Genomic DNA, 14545 nt, shown 5'->3' on the forward strand with positions numbered 1-14545 from the left:
ATGAATGATTATAAATGTTACCGATCCTTGCCACCTATTTATACGGAGTAGGCCCTTTGCGTCGTGACATTTCTCAGCAGATACAACTATATATACAATATTTGTGGAATATTCGTGAAAAAAATATGTTTTATGTCCCCATGAGTGTATTTCATATATACATTTTTGTGCAACTCATGAAACAAAAAATACTTTTCAAGATGCAAATACATCTCGAGCCCGATGTGTTTTGTAATATATTTTAATTTCTAGTCTCGTCCTATTTTCAGCTTCCAGCAAAGGCCAAAGTTCAATATCAAAGTTAATTAATGGAGCAATTTAGTGATATTTAATGACAACTTTGGAAAATTGTCCTTTTATTGTTCAATGCCTCTAAATAGAGGAAGTTCAGAATGTAGCAGTTTTAGGTTAACCCCTGAATAGCCAGGATAGCTATGCAAAAATCCCAACAGGGAGTCCCTGAGGTTGGAGCGGATTATAGCAAATATGTTGGGCATTAGGACCTAGGAAGCTTCTCTTCCTCCTAGTTCCTGAAAGTGGGGGTGGGAGGGTGTGTGCAGCTCATTGCACCTTCCTAGTGTATCCTGCACTCGCAGGAGCTGCATTCAGGACTTTTTCTGGGGATTCTTGAAAGTTTTGGATTAGTTTTGTAGCCTGGTGCCCCCTCAGGATGCAATAATGGGATTGTGACCTGAAGGAGGTGAGTACAAGGCTGATTTCGGAGTAGACTGTCCACACCTGGCCGCAGGTGATCAGCAGAACATTGAATATTCAGACCTATCCTTGTAGGTATTGTCCCTGACCTCTACAGAACACCACGTTGTATCATGGGGCACGTATTAGAGGGGCCCAGTAAGTGTCGCCTACAAACTGGGCTTTTGAATAATTGGATTACAAAGTTCCAAACTTTTTTGAAAAACTTTTCTCTTAAAGGCACATGCATAGAATTGAACTCTTAAAACTTTAAAAAGTTCCACTATGACTGCGACTTTATCAGCGTTGGAACTAGAAATGAGTAAATCGAGCTAGAAATGGACCCTGCATACTTTTAGTATCCGTTGGCCATATTGATTCGCCCAGACGGGGACTCGCTTGTAAGAATTCAAAGCGAACAATTTGTTGCATCGACTTGTCCGTGTTGTTCTAACCAGGCAGAATGTGCATTGTTTTTTTGATTCTTGAGCTAGGCTTTGTTATATCGTCAGGATGCTGATTTTTCTGGGTCTGCTGCCTTATGTATGTGGGGTGGTGTACATAAAGGATCCACTTTATGGCTGGAAGTGTGTTTTTTTTTTTGTTGTTTTTTTTTTTAATCCATATGCCATATAGACGGCACACAGATCAATGCAAGTGAATGTGGAGATGAACATTTTTTACATACGAACACACAGTAAAAAAAAAAAAAAAAAATGCAGCATGCGCTATCCTGATTCAATTTTTTTAAAACACTGTAATCTATTAAAGTTAATGGGTACGTAAATAAAAATAAACAATCGGCATAGATCAATTGCATTTATTAATATAGGAAACCATGTTTCCTACTAAATTGTAGATGTTTAAAAGGATGTCAAAAACCCACATGTGGATAAAAATCATGTTACTTCTGAATGAAAAAGGCCTCAACTCGGCCTAAGGCCTCAATTCAGACGTCGGTATTTTCCACGTATGAGAAAAACGGATCTATTATTCTGATCAAAGTGTGGTCTGAGTGTCATCCGTTTTTCTAATACTTTTTTGTTCTCCTCTCCACATATCTCCATTCTGACAGTCAGTGAAAATTGGCCCGTGATCTGATCGGATCCGAGTGCAATCCCAATTTTTTTTTTTTTTTTTTCACGGGCCCATAGACTTGCATTGCCGACTTTGATCCAACACTTGGATCAAAATAGGACATGTCTCCAATATTTTCCGTGGACCATTCGGTCTGAGGAAAAATCAGATGTGTGAACAGCCCCATATGATATCATAGGTGCAAATGCTATCTGTGAAAAAATGTAGATAGAGCTTGTACGAGAAAAACTGCCATCTGAATGGACCAGAACACTCAGACCCTGTGCGGTTTTTCTGGATGCGACCTGGATCACCATATAATCCTATGATATTGGGTTCAGAAGAACAACAAAGTGGTTTAAATGTTACGTTAAATCTTTTGTACATTTATAAGGTTTTTTTTTTAATCCATTTGATAATGCTAATAGTGAAGCACACTTTGGGATATTAGTGTCCTTTTGGCACAATCTCCCTTTATTGTGTGCAATTTTACCATTGTGTGTTGCACTTAAATGTTTGAACAAGGTAATTTATTGTGTTTTTTTTTTTTTTACTACTTTATATATTTGTGTTAAGGCATTGACTAAAGGTGATAAGCCTTGTTTGCCCTTTGTGGACTCCATTATTTTTTTAAGCTGTTTTGTTATTTTAATAAGATTATTTGGATTGTTCTATTTATTATATAAGGTTGTATAGTCTCCTCCGGCAATACGTCGATCGTTACTTCCCCAGCGTAATCGCACATTTATGGCTACCTGTTGACTGTGGGTTGAATGCCGTATGGGTAAATGTATTACAGTATACATGATATATCTAACTCATAAAAGTAGATTTATTAGTGGAGCTTCACTCATCTATGTAAATATTTCAGGAAGTTCCCAGAACTGAAGATAAGAGATACAGCAATGATAATGGGGGGCAGGGATTTTTCTAAACTTGTATGTTCAAACTCCGTTGCACCACACTACAGACAGCCTCAAAGCAGCCTGATATTGGCTGATAACTGAGTACAATAGAGTGCTCAGATTGCCAACTTTTTGGTTTAGTGTCTCTTTAAAAGTTTGCCCGTATACAGTGCAGGGCTGTTCATGAGCATTGCAGTACTCAGCACTGGAGAATGTGGCCTTATTAAGTGCTCCTAGTCACGTCATTGTGATGAATGCCAGCCTTTGTAGGGGGTACCATGCTGTCTTGTTTGACTTATTGTAAAATTTATTCCAGTGTTTGGGAGCTAAAAAGCCAGCCAGCACTTTGGGGGGAAGGGAGGATCATGTTGCAATACTCCTAATCAGGGCCCACAAAAGCCTCTTGGGTTTTGGCTGTAAAGTTTGTATGAATGAACAGACAACCAAGGAAATAAAATATCACAGAAGGACCTGATCAGACCTGTAAAAAGTCAATGACTGTAAGGCTACGTTCCCACGGTGAGTTTTTGTTGAGTTTTTAACGCTGCATATTTTTTATAAAAAAATGCAAGTAACCTATGGGTGCAGAAAATGTGCAACATCAAAAGCTCACCGTGGGAACATAGCGGTATGTGCACACATTGAGTATTTGCAGCAGATTTTTCTGTAAGGAAGTGTTTTGTTTTTTAACCTATTCACTTGAATGGGTGAAAACACTGCACGAGTTGACATGCTGCAGATTTGAAAAAAAAAAAAAACTTTGAGGGTTCAAATCTGCAGGAGACAAAATAAGCAGCGTGTGCAGATTTTTAGAATTCTCATCCTCTTTGCTGATACAGTAAAACTTTTTTTTTTTGGGGGGGGGGGGGGTCTGTAGCTTAATATTGGTCTTCATTGGCACAACTTCGTGCATGGACCCTGTATGGCGGCTAATGGTATACGTGTTGAAGATCCGTAGGCACTTGTGCTCTGGAAACAGCCTCAAAATAGCATTTAGTAGAGCTTGGAATATACTATGGGTTTATAAACATTTATGGGTACGTTTGTGACTGTAAAAGGTGGACCTATGATACAGCAGTCCATTAAACTTGCTCATATTGAAAGTGTAGCACCCCGAGGACTCGGCTGCTACAGGGGTATTGCACCTCGAACCAGAGGTGTGGTATTCCACTCCCGGGTAAGGATGGAGTGTGGACCAGGGCTCAGTTAGCTGCATGCACCACACACACCCCATTTCCGAGGAACAGTCCAACGGTGCTCCCACTAGACAGAGTGCAGGCACGACAGCTTCTGTTCCTGGCTGGAGTGGGGCGGGGGGAGGAATACCCAGTGGTGTAGGAGCAGATAGGGGTGGGTTTCTGGGCATAGGTAGGAGCACATTGGATGCTAGTCACCTGGGCTCGGGTGTCAGAAGGAGGTATATAAGGTGGGCACCATCTTAGGTCAGTGGTCAGTTCAGAGAGGAGCTCAGCCAAAGAGGGCTGACAGGGAGCTGTGGCTCAGTCTGGGCCCAGCTCCAGAGCCAGGCCTGGAGTGAGGCCAGGAACAGCAGAAAGAGAGAAGAGAAGAAACGGAAAGGAAAGTAAGAAAGGAAAGTAGGAAAGGAACTGGAACAGAGGAGAAAGGAAGCAAGGAACACAGAGAAAGGCCCAGAGACACGAGGACAGAAGGAACCCCATATGCCCAGAGGAGATACTGGGTGAAGGGTTGGCAGAGCAGGGTACCGGAACCCGAATTGGTGGAGGCGACTAATCCTCAGCCAAAACCGGAGGTTGTCACCACATCTTGGTGCGACCCCTCACTACATCCACCAGAAAGGCATACCGCATAGGGTCAGGGAAACCGGAGAGAGGTTTCACCAACAGAAGGCCCGAGGAAGCTGGACAAAGGTGGGTCACTGGTGAGGACGGCCAGTAGAAAGGAAGAGAGGGGAGCTCTGAACCGCACTCTGGAATTGCCTGGGAGTTGACAGAGTCCCTCACCTGGTGGACGCAGCACGGCTCGGGCGGTCACTGCTGGCCGAAGTGATCTGAACAACAGTGAGTAAAGCTTTGGAAACTGCACCACAAGTCTCTGTGTTTCATCGCCGCACCATCAGTACTGGGACACTCGCACCATCACTCCCATCATTATCCACACTAGCTGCCCTGAGGCAATACTCCTCCCGTGCGGAGTCATCCCATACTCAGCTGCACAAACAACATCAGCCTCAGCGGTCTGCAGTGCAGCGGCGGTCCCCACTGACCGCAATCCACGGGTGGCGTAGTCGGACACTTATTACAATACAAATAGACTGCCACTGGTTTGACCACCCTGGGCACGGACCGGGTCACCGCCACGGAGAACTACAACCCCCAGCGATCCGGGTATTCCCCCTGCACAGCAGCAGCAGCACAGGCCCAGGGGGCGCGTCAAAAGCATTGCACAAGTGTGTGTGTGTGTGTGTATAGATATATAGATCTATCTCTTTATCCCCTCCTTCACTTTAAGGGGGTTGACCGCTACTGTAGAACATTTTAATAATGGCTCCACCGTGCAGTGTAAAATAAGAACTGGAGGTAAGTACAGTATATCTATACTGCAAAGTGGAGCTATTAAGGGGTATGTCTGGGACTTTAACATTGATGGTCTGTCCTTAGGATAGGTCATCAATGTCTGAGCGGTGGGGGTGTGACACCTGGCACCACAGTCGATCAGCTGTTCCCACTGTTGGCGGCAGCAGGAATTGCTTAGTTGCGCTGCTGCATAGCACTGCTCCGTCCACACAATAGTGGCCGCGGCCGGGTACTGCACGTCCGCCACCCCCCCACCCCCCTGCCGCGGACACTATACAGTTGACCCGTATCTTAGCAGTTCCGGCCACCACAGACACTGGGAATAGCTGATCGGCGGGGTACCGGGTGTCGCACCCCCACCGATCAGGCAATGATGATCTATCCTAAGGATAAGCCAACAATGTTAAAGTCACAGACAACCCCTCTAACAAAAAGAGGTTGTTCAGTAGCTTTCAACCTCTTTAAAACTAGAATCTGCTGTTCTGAAGTTTTCCTTATCATAGGTCTTCAACTTTAAAAAGCTGGATAATCCCTTCAAGGGTATGTTTACAAGGAGTGTTGTTTTTTTTTTTTTTCTTTAGACAGAAAAATCTAACCCAACTTTCATGAAGAAATCCTTTTTACATCTGTCTTGTTTTGTTTTTTTTTTCATACAGTTTTGAAGGTTTTCTTCACACTTTTTTTTTTTATAGACTTCAATGTTAATTTGGTGTAGAATCCCAGGAATCCAAATCGGAGAAGTGATATCTCTTCTTCTCCTGTGACTTTGGTTTTGAAAACCTTGTAGGAAAAGAAAACTTGCTGTATGAACAGCAGCATTGATTACCCATTTAAATCAATAGGAAGCATCTTTTCTATTAGTAAAGTTCTTGTGTTTATTTGTACTATAGATCCACTTTAGAATCTATGTAAAAAAAAAATAAAATAAAATAAAAAAAAATAAAAAATTAAAAAATTGTGTGAACATATCCTTATAAAAAAAACTCTTAACTGTAACCTTTCAGGCTCTGTGTGAAGTGTTGGAGATCCCTGGACTCCTGCAGTTTCCATAGACATCTATAGGGAGCGACCTGACATATCGCATGTCTAAGTGGTCAACAAAATTTCTTGCTCTGACAATACAGTAGCTGGAAATTTATAGCTGAGCGAGAGAAATATTTTGTTTTGCAAAGACTCTATGGCCATGAGCAGTGGATACAGTTACTTTTAATATCCATGACCATGTGCAACCACAGCAAGGGGAAGAGTGGTATGAAATCACAGCAATGACACAGTGTAGTTCTTTTAATCCAGAACATCTAAAGTTGTGATGGTGGAGAACTTTATACAAAGTACGCAACAAGGGAAAATCCATATAAACCCATAAGAAACAGGTGGGGAATTTTTTTCTTTTCTTCTGCCAAGCACCATTTGGATATTTGCTATAATTTTGCCATATTTGGTCAAACATTTACCGTAATTCTCACCCCCTAATGTGATGGCTGGAACCATGTCTCTGGTGAGACGTGTGTAAAGTGATCTGTAGCACAGATGATTGTCATAAGTTTTGTAAAGAACTTTCAGCAGTAAATTGTTACGAACACCAATGCATATTACTCTGCAGGTCTCCTCACAGTTGGAAATCCATCACAACTCGCGTAACATTTATAGAACTCAAGCAGTGGGAGGTCTGCTGTTACATCACACGGGAGACGCGGAGACTGCTCTGTATGTGCCCCACACGGGAGACGCGGAGACTGCTCTGTATGTGCCCCACACGGGAGACGCGGAGACTGCTCTGTATGTGCCCCACACGGGAGACGCGGAGACTGCTCTGTATGTGCCCCACACGGGAGACGCGGAGACTGCTCTGTATGTGCCCCACTCGGGAGACGCGGAGAGACTTTCCACCCCTGCTTTAAGCAATCCAAAATACTTGGTAATCCAAAATCATATAGTTAATCCTGAATATGACTACAGGTAATTACACTAGCAAGTTGTCCAAACCCACCGATTTTGTTGGTTTCAACGATAGATCTAACGTGTATGGGGGTGCTCTATTTCATTTCCGACTGACGTTCCCCCTTTCTTTTTTTTTTTTTTTGTCTTTCTACTGCAATAAGCCGCTGCCAGATAATTCTGATAGCATCTCTCTTGTAGAGAACACTGTGCTCCTGTGTATGGGGGAGTTGGGTTAAGAATTGGCCAAACTATCTATGGTATATGGTGGCTCTTTTAATGTTTTCGCTTTGTATATTAAGTAGCATGAAGTAACCTGTGTATTTAATTTTATATTGTATGAGTAGAAATGTTGTTTGAGTGGTGATGTCATAACAATTCTATTTGTAGATCGATGATGTCATATGACTCATCTTCAAAGAGTTGCTGTGTCTGATTGTACCTGTTTTAGTGATGCTTCTGGAAAAATGTGAACCAGTAACATTTTTTTAGTAGAGGAAAGGTACTCCTAACACAGCTATACTTGCCTGGTTCCTACTGTTAACATTCATGTGGATCACACTGAAGTGTGGCTGCCATAATATTATTTAAAGTGTTTGACCCACTATAACAACTACATCTTACTTGATCACTGGGGGGGATCTTGCATTTGGTCCTTCCCACCATTTACAAGGACATGGCTCTGGAGGAGTCTCCCGTTTCCAATGATGGCCTTTCGTGCTCCATTCATCTTCAATAGGACTGCTGTGTATATAGGACTTTTGATCTGTTCAAACAGAGGACTCTAGGGCCCAGTTTCTTAAATTGGTGGGGATCCCAAGAGTCGGACCCCCAGAGATCTGTAAATTATCACCTTTCCAAAGGTTGAGTAATAAATTGCTACACTTTTTTTAAAGGGTAACATCCTTTTCTATTTATTTTTCTAATATGCTGTACCACTTAAATGTCCTATAGATCGGAGGGGTACTGAGACCCCCCCCCCCCACCCATCGCTCAAGATGGTCGGCATGGACTAAATAGGAAATAGAAAATCTATTAATCCCTCACACCATTGAGCGATGGGTGGGAGTCTCGGGACCCTGACCCTCACCAATCAGCAGCTTGTTTAATGGACTTCTACATATGAGAGAGCATGAAAAATTTAGTTCCACTTTAAAATGTATCTGCGCACACTGAGAAATTGGAGTCTCCAATGTGGGAGTCTAACCATAGTGAAGCCTATTGGTGGCTACAGAAAAGTCAGGAAACACTGCACCACTTCTCTAGTTGGCTATGCTGAGCTTTTTCCAGTTAGCCATATGTTCTGTTTGAGTGGGCCAAGACAAAAATGGCAGAAGTTGAGGGCTCTAAGTGGTCCACATTGGGGTTTTACTAAGCCCCACATAGGATATAGATCTCACCAATTCCTTAATTAAAAAAAAAAAACTTCTACAAGTGAATATAGCCTTTACAGAGCTTCTAGCCCACCTGAACATGACAGCTGGTGTTCACTTGGTCCTGTACGATGCCCGGTGACCCTGGAGTGGAGAGCATTGAACTTTCACAAAGTCCAGTTCACATAGATGAATTTCACTAATTAACTATGTCAGCTATTCTATTACTGGAAGCGGCACAATGCAAACAAGCCCGTCCATTCATTATGCTCCTGCAATCTAAGACAAATAGGCGAATGTGAGGCCTCAAAAGGTTTCCACTGAGCTTCAACATTGTCGCCTTATACGTGATTCAACAGATACATCTTTTACATTACTAGTAATATGCAACCATACTTATGGGGAGGGGGGAGTGTGTTGTCTTGTTTCCGCTACTTTGGAGGTTATGTATAGAAATAAAATGGTTACAAAGTAACAAAAGTGACTCTAGCATAAATTTTCTGAGCATACCTTGGTAAATGACTGGTACAGTAGATGTAAAGGCTTCCATACACTTCCCATTGAATTTTATTGTGAAGTATGAAGCGGCTTCATAGCAGAAAACTCTTGAAGAATGGTCAGCTCAGTACTTATAACTACTTGGCGTTTTAGAAACCTGAAAGCAGTTAGGACAGCCTGAATATGTGCTGATTTTACCAAAGTGGCTCATGCTGTCTAAAAAAAAATTGCCATACCCTTGGGGAAGAGTCAGACGGCCGTCCAACTCTGACAAGGATCGCAACGTAGTGCTCGGACTGGCCAACCGTCCAACTCTGATGGGGATGGCAACGCAATGCTCGGTCTGACCGGTATCTCTTCTGACCCTAGCGTGTCAGCATGTATTTCTATGCAGCTGTCGGGAGAGTCGCCGGCCAGTCCGAGCATTGTGTTGCCATCCCTGCCCAATTTATATGGCAGTCTGACTCTTACCTTAAAATGTCTAGTATAAGTTTACACCACCTATTAGTGGTGTAAACTTAGACTAGACCTTTTTAAGAGAAGAGTCAGACTGCCATATAACTTGGGCGCGGGTGGCAACACCATGCTCGGACTGGCCGGCGGCTCTCCCGACAGCTGCATAGAAATACATGCTGTCACGCTAGGGTCAGGAGAGATGCTGGCCAGACCGAGCATTGCGTTGCCATCCTCGTCCGAGTTATACAGCAGTCTGATTCTTCCCTTTAGAATCTAGTCTAAGTTTATACCACCTATTAGTTAGCTTACTTTGGTTTGCTATATTGTGTGCAATATCTGTGCACAGGATTCCAATTCTGCCACATCTTTCCGATAGATCATGGTCCCTTGTTGAATATGTTTTAAAAGCTTTTTCTAAAACAGATAAATATGGTACAAGGTACTGGTATGTTCATTTTTTGCAATAATTAATAATTGTAGCATAAGTAGTTTTAGTAAATTGACCATAGATTTTCCGGTATGAGGGTTTTGGCTACTTATCGGCACCAGCACTAAGAACACGGCCTTCCTTTTGTCACGAAATTAATTGAACAATTAATTTTATGTTTGAGAACACAGTTTTAATTAATATAGATAGCCTGCAGTCATGCGAGATCTCTTCCTAAAGTAAGGAATGCCATTTATAATAGGTGATGGGTTCGGAGGGCATGAAAAGAGGTGATGAACATCTTAGTCTGTTGCGCGGAGCTCAAAGCTGGCAAGACAACTGTTGCTAATGAGCGGGAGAAGGTGAAAGTCAATATTAATCCTGGCTCAGCAATTTGCCCCGAGGGACTAGAGCGAAAATGATTATAGTGGTCAGTTTTGCAGATAGGGGGCGCAGTCTGTGTCTTATAAGGCTGACCACACAGTAAAGCAGCTGCTGAGCCCAAGGAGCTATTAATTATTACATTTACAATGGAGACTCTGATCAAAGAAATTCTGTGTCATTGCATGAGTGTTGATTTGTATAGGGTTGTAAAATAAAATAGACTCGTCTTAACTTTCATGGACACCAGCAGCCAAGGGACAGTAATGAGCTGTACAGGAGAAATGATGAAGAGTCCTTGGCACCTCTGTCAGTGTGGCCTCCAGAGTCTGGACCATCTCAGGTCAGGATGCTGACCTATCCTAGCCATATGCTATGATATTCTATAAGAAGAATACTCCTTTTAAGTCAAACATCGGAATTTTTGGCTGTTGAACTAATGTGCATGGATGGAAGTCTGACAGTTCATTTATAAGCAGCGGCAATTTTGCTGCAGAAACGCTTAAAAAATGCTTGGTAGAAGGTCTGCAATGTTCCCCAATGATAATCCGCATGTGCTGTGCACATGCTGTGGAAATTTCCGCTGCGGATTATCATTGCATAAAAATCCGCAGCACTACCAATTATTTTGTGGAATCGCAGCGTTTTCGCCACCATTGACTTGCATTACATCGCATTATATACGCATCACTACATGTGCACATGCGGATATCGTGCGGTTCAATGTGCGGATGGTACCCGGGCCTGGAGAAGAGGAGACTCTCCTCCAAACCCAAATATACATTTATACTTGCCTTCCGATGTCCCCCGGCCTTCTTAGCGATCCATCCTGGCTCGCCGGCAGCTCGCGATGGTCTAAAAGGACCTGCCATGACCTCATTTAGTCATGTGATGGATCACACGACCGCCGACGTCGGTAGTCATGTGATGGGTCACACGACTAAATAACGTCATGGAAGGTCCTTTTAGACCACCGCTAGACACTGGGGAGACCGGACGCGTCGGATAAGGAGACCGGGGGACATCAGAATGTGAGTATAATATTTATTTTTTACCATTCTTCGGTCACACTATATAAATCTATGCCGGTTGAATGGATTTATATAGTGTGACCAAGTTGTCAAGCACTTTCCAAGCGATTTTAGCAACCCGCATGCAGAAATGCATGTGAAGAACGCTTCACTTCCGCATGTCCCTGGCAGGAAAACGCATGTACAATCCGCATGCGTTTTTTCTGCCAGGAAGATGCAGAAGCGCTCAGGAAAAATCCAGAGCATTTCTGCATCGTGGGCACATAGCCTTAGACTTGTATATATGATTCTCATCTGATATTTGGAAGACAATAGTACTTGATGTGATTCATTTATTTTTTTTCCCCTCACACCACCACACAAGCAGGTATGGTCCGTTTGGGGAAAAAACGTGAATAATCCTATTGAATTACATTGGTTAGCACACGTTTGTATAGTACGCTCATCTGATTTAGCCCTTAGGTTAAGCTCACGTGACCATATTTTCCTGGATTGTTTTTTCCATGGACAGCCCTATTAATGAAGTATTGCAGTGTATCGTGTAGCCAATTAAAAGATGGCAGGATTAAATCCCCTAATTTTACGGGGGAAATTTTTTACATTTATTTTTCTTCCATATACAATGTCTTTTACAAGGTGGGATAGGAGGAGTAAAAATAATTAAAAAAAATAAAAAATTCAGAAGTCCTATATACCGTGGTGGCCAAAAGTATTGGCACCCCTGCAATTCTGTCAGATAATACTGTTTCTTCCTGAAAATGATTGCAATCACAAATTCTTTGGTATTATTATCTTCATTTAATTTGTCTTCAATGAAAAAACACAAAAAGAATTGTCCTAAAGCCAAATTGGATATAATTCCACACCAAACCTAAAAAAGGGGGTGGACAAAAGTATTGGCACTGTTTGAAAAATCATGTGATGCTTCTCTAATTCGTGTAATTAACAGCACCTGTAACTTACCTGTGGCACCTAACAGGTGTTGGCAATAACTAAATCACACTTGCAGCCAGTTAACATGGATTAAAGTTGACTCAACCTCTGTCCTGTGTCCTTGTGTGTACCACATTGAGCATGGAGAAAAGAAAGAAGACCAAAGAACTGTCTGAGGACTTGAGAAACCAAATTGTGAGGAAGCATGAGCAATCTCAAGGCTACAAGTCCATCTCCAAAGACCTGAATGTTCCTGTGTCTTCCGTGCGCAGTGTCATCAAGAAGTTTAAAGCCCATGGCACTGTGGCTAACCTCCCTAGATGTGGACGGAAAAGAAAAATTGACGAGAGATTTCAACGCAAGATTGTGCGGATGGTCGATAAAGAACCTCGACTAACATCCAAACAAGTTCAAGCTGCCCTGCAGTCCGAGGGTACAACAGTGTCAACCCGTACTATCCGTCGGCGTCTGAATGAAAAGGGACTGTATGGTAGGATACCCAGGAAGACCCCACTTCTTACCCCGAGACATAAAAAAGCCAGGCTGGAGTTTGCCAAAACTTACCTGAGAAAGCCTAAAACTTTTTGGAAGAATGTTCTCTGGTCAGATGAGACAAAAGTAGAGCTGTTTGGGAAAAAGCATCAACATAGAGTATACAGGAAAAAAAAAAAAGAGGCATTCAAAGAAAAGAACACTGTCCCTACAGTCAAACATGGCGGAGGTTCCCTGATGTTTTGGGGTTGCTTTGCTGCCTCTGGCGCTGGACTGCTTGACCGTGCGCATGGCATTATGAAGTCTGAAGACTACCAACAAATTTTGCAGCATAATGTAGGGCCCAGTGTGAGAAAGCTGGGTCTCCCTCAGAGGTCATGGGTCTTCCAGCAGGACAATGACCCAAAACACACTTCCAAAAGCTCTATAAAATGGTTTTAGAGAAAGCACTGGAGACTTCTAAGGTGGCCAGCAATGAGTCCAGACCTGAATCCCATAGAACACCTGTGGAGAGATCTCAAAATGGCAGTTTGGAGAAGGCACCCTTCAAATATCAGGGACCTGGAGCAGTTTGCCAAAGAAAAATGGTCTACAATTCCAGCAGAGCATTGTAAGAAACTCATTGATGGTTACCGGAAGCGGTTGTTCGCAGTTATTTTGGCTAAAGATTGTGCAACCAAGTATTAGGTTGAGGGTGCCAATACTATTGTCCGGCCCTTTTTTGGAGTTTTGTGTGAAATGATCAATGATTTGATTTTTGCTTCATTCTCTTTTGTGTTTTTTCCTTGCAAGCAAATTAAATGAAAATAAGACCAAAGAATTTGTGATTGCAATCATTTTCAGGAAGAAACTGAGTATTATCTGACAGATTTGCAGGGGTGCCAATACTTTTGGCCAGCACTGTATCTGAAAAATGAACCAGTAACAAAAATAAAGCCAGCCTTGTCGAAAGTGCTATGAAAATGTCTTGCATTTTGACAATTGAAAAATAAATTACTTTGTAAAAACAAATGTGAAAAATTGAAAGGGAAAAAAAAAAAGTAGGAAAACATGAAAAATGTTAGGTATTAATTTAATTCCAGACCGTATATGGACTGCAAACGTCCAGGCGGCTTGTGTTCTACTCTGCAATGGCCTTCTAAAATGTTACATACTAGAACAGCTGTGTGCGTTTGTGCAGCTGTGGGAGTGGGGAACTAGCTGTCAGACACAGCCGGACTCGCCACAGAAAAGGCACAGATGATTTATTATTGTCTCTGCCTTCCTGATCACTGGCACTGTGTATTCAGTAATAGGAAGTGGTAATGTCTGTCCTAGGAAACGCAGCTTTGCTATATAGCTAGGAGTCCGAATTTTTCCTGTAACTGTGGCTAATAAACCAGCCCCAGTTACTTTTTTTTAACCCGATCTACCCTGTATCTACAGGTGCTTCTCACTAAATTACAAGATCATCAAAAAGTTAATTTTAGTTCTTCAATACAAAAAGTGAAACTCATATATTATATAGAGTCATTATAAACAGAGGGATCTATTTCACGTGTTTATTTCTGTTAATGTTGATGATTATGGCTTACAGCCAATGAAAACACAAATGTCATTATCTCAGTAAATTAGAATACTTTATAACAGCTTGAAAAAATGTTTTTAAAATCTGAAATGTTGGCCTACTGAAATGTATGTTCAGTAAATGCACTCAATACTTGGTCGTGGCTCCTTTTGCATCAATTACTGCATCAATGCGGCGTGGCATGGAGGCGATCAGCCTGTGGCCCTGCTGAGGTGTTAT

The 14545-nt window shown here is 42.3% G+C and overlaps 1 protein-coding gene across 1 annotated transcript in view; it reads left to right on the forward strand.

Annotated features, from left to right (window-relative positions):
* Window positions 1-530: 530 nt before the first annotated feature.
* The window catches only part of TMEM51 (transmembrane protein 51), a 45810-nt gene continuing 31795 nt past the window's right edge, over window positions 531-14545 (forward strand). Inside the window, exon 1 of the mRNA XM_073656783.1 lies at window positions 531-700. The gene's annotated coding sequence lies outside the window, so the exon portion shown is untranslated. The remainder of the gene's footprint in view (window positions 701-14545) is intronic.

Source organism: Phyllobates terribilis, unplaced genomic scaffold (genome assembly GCF_046119375.1).
Source record: "Phyllobates terribilis strain yellow unplaced genomic scaffold, ASM4611937v1 Scaffold_12__6_contigs__length_324123572, whole genome shotgun sequence".
Taxonomy (NCBI): domain Eukaryota; kingdom Metazoa; phylum Chordata; class Amphibia; order Anura; family Dendrobatidae; genus Phyllobates; species Phyllobates terribilis.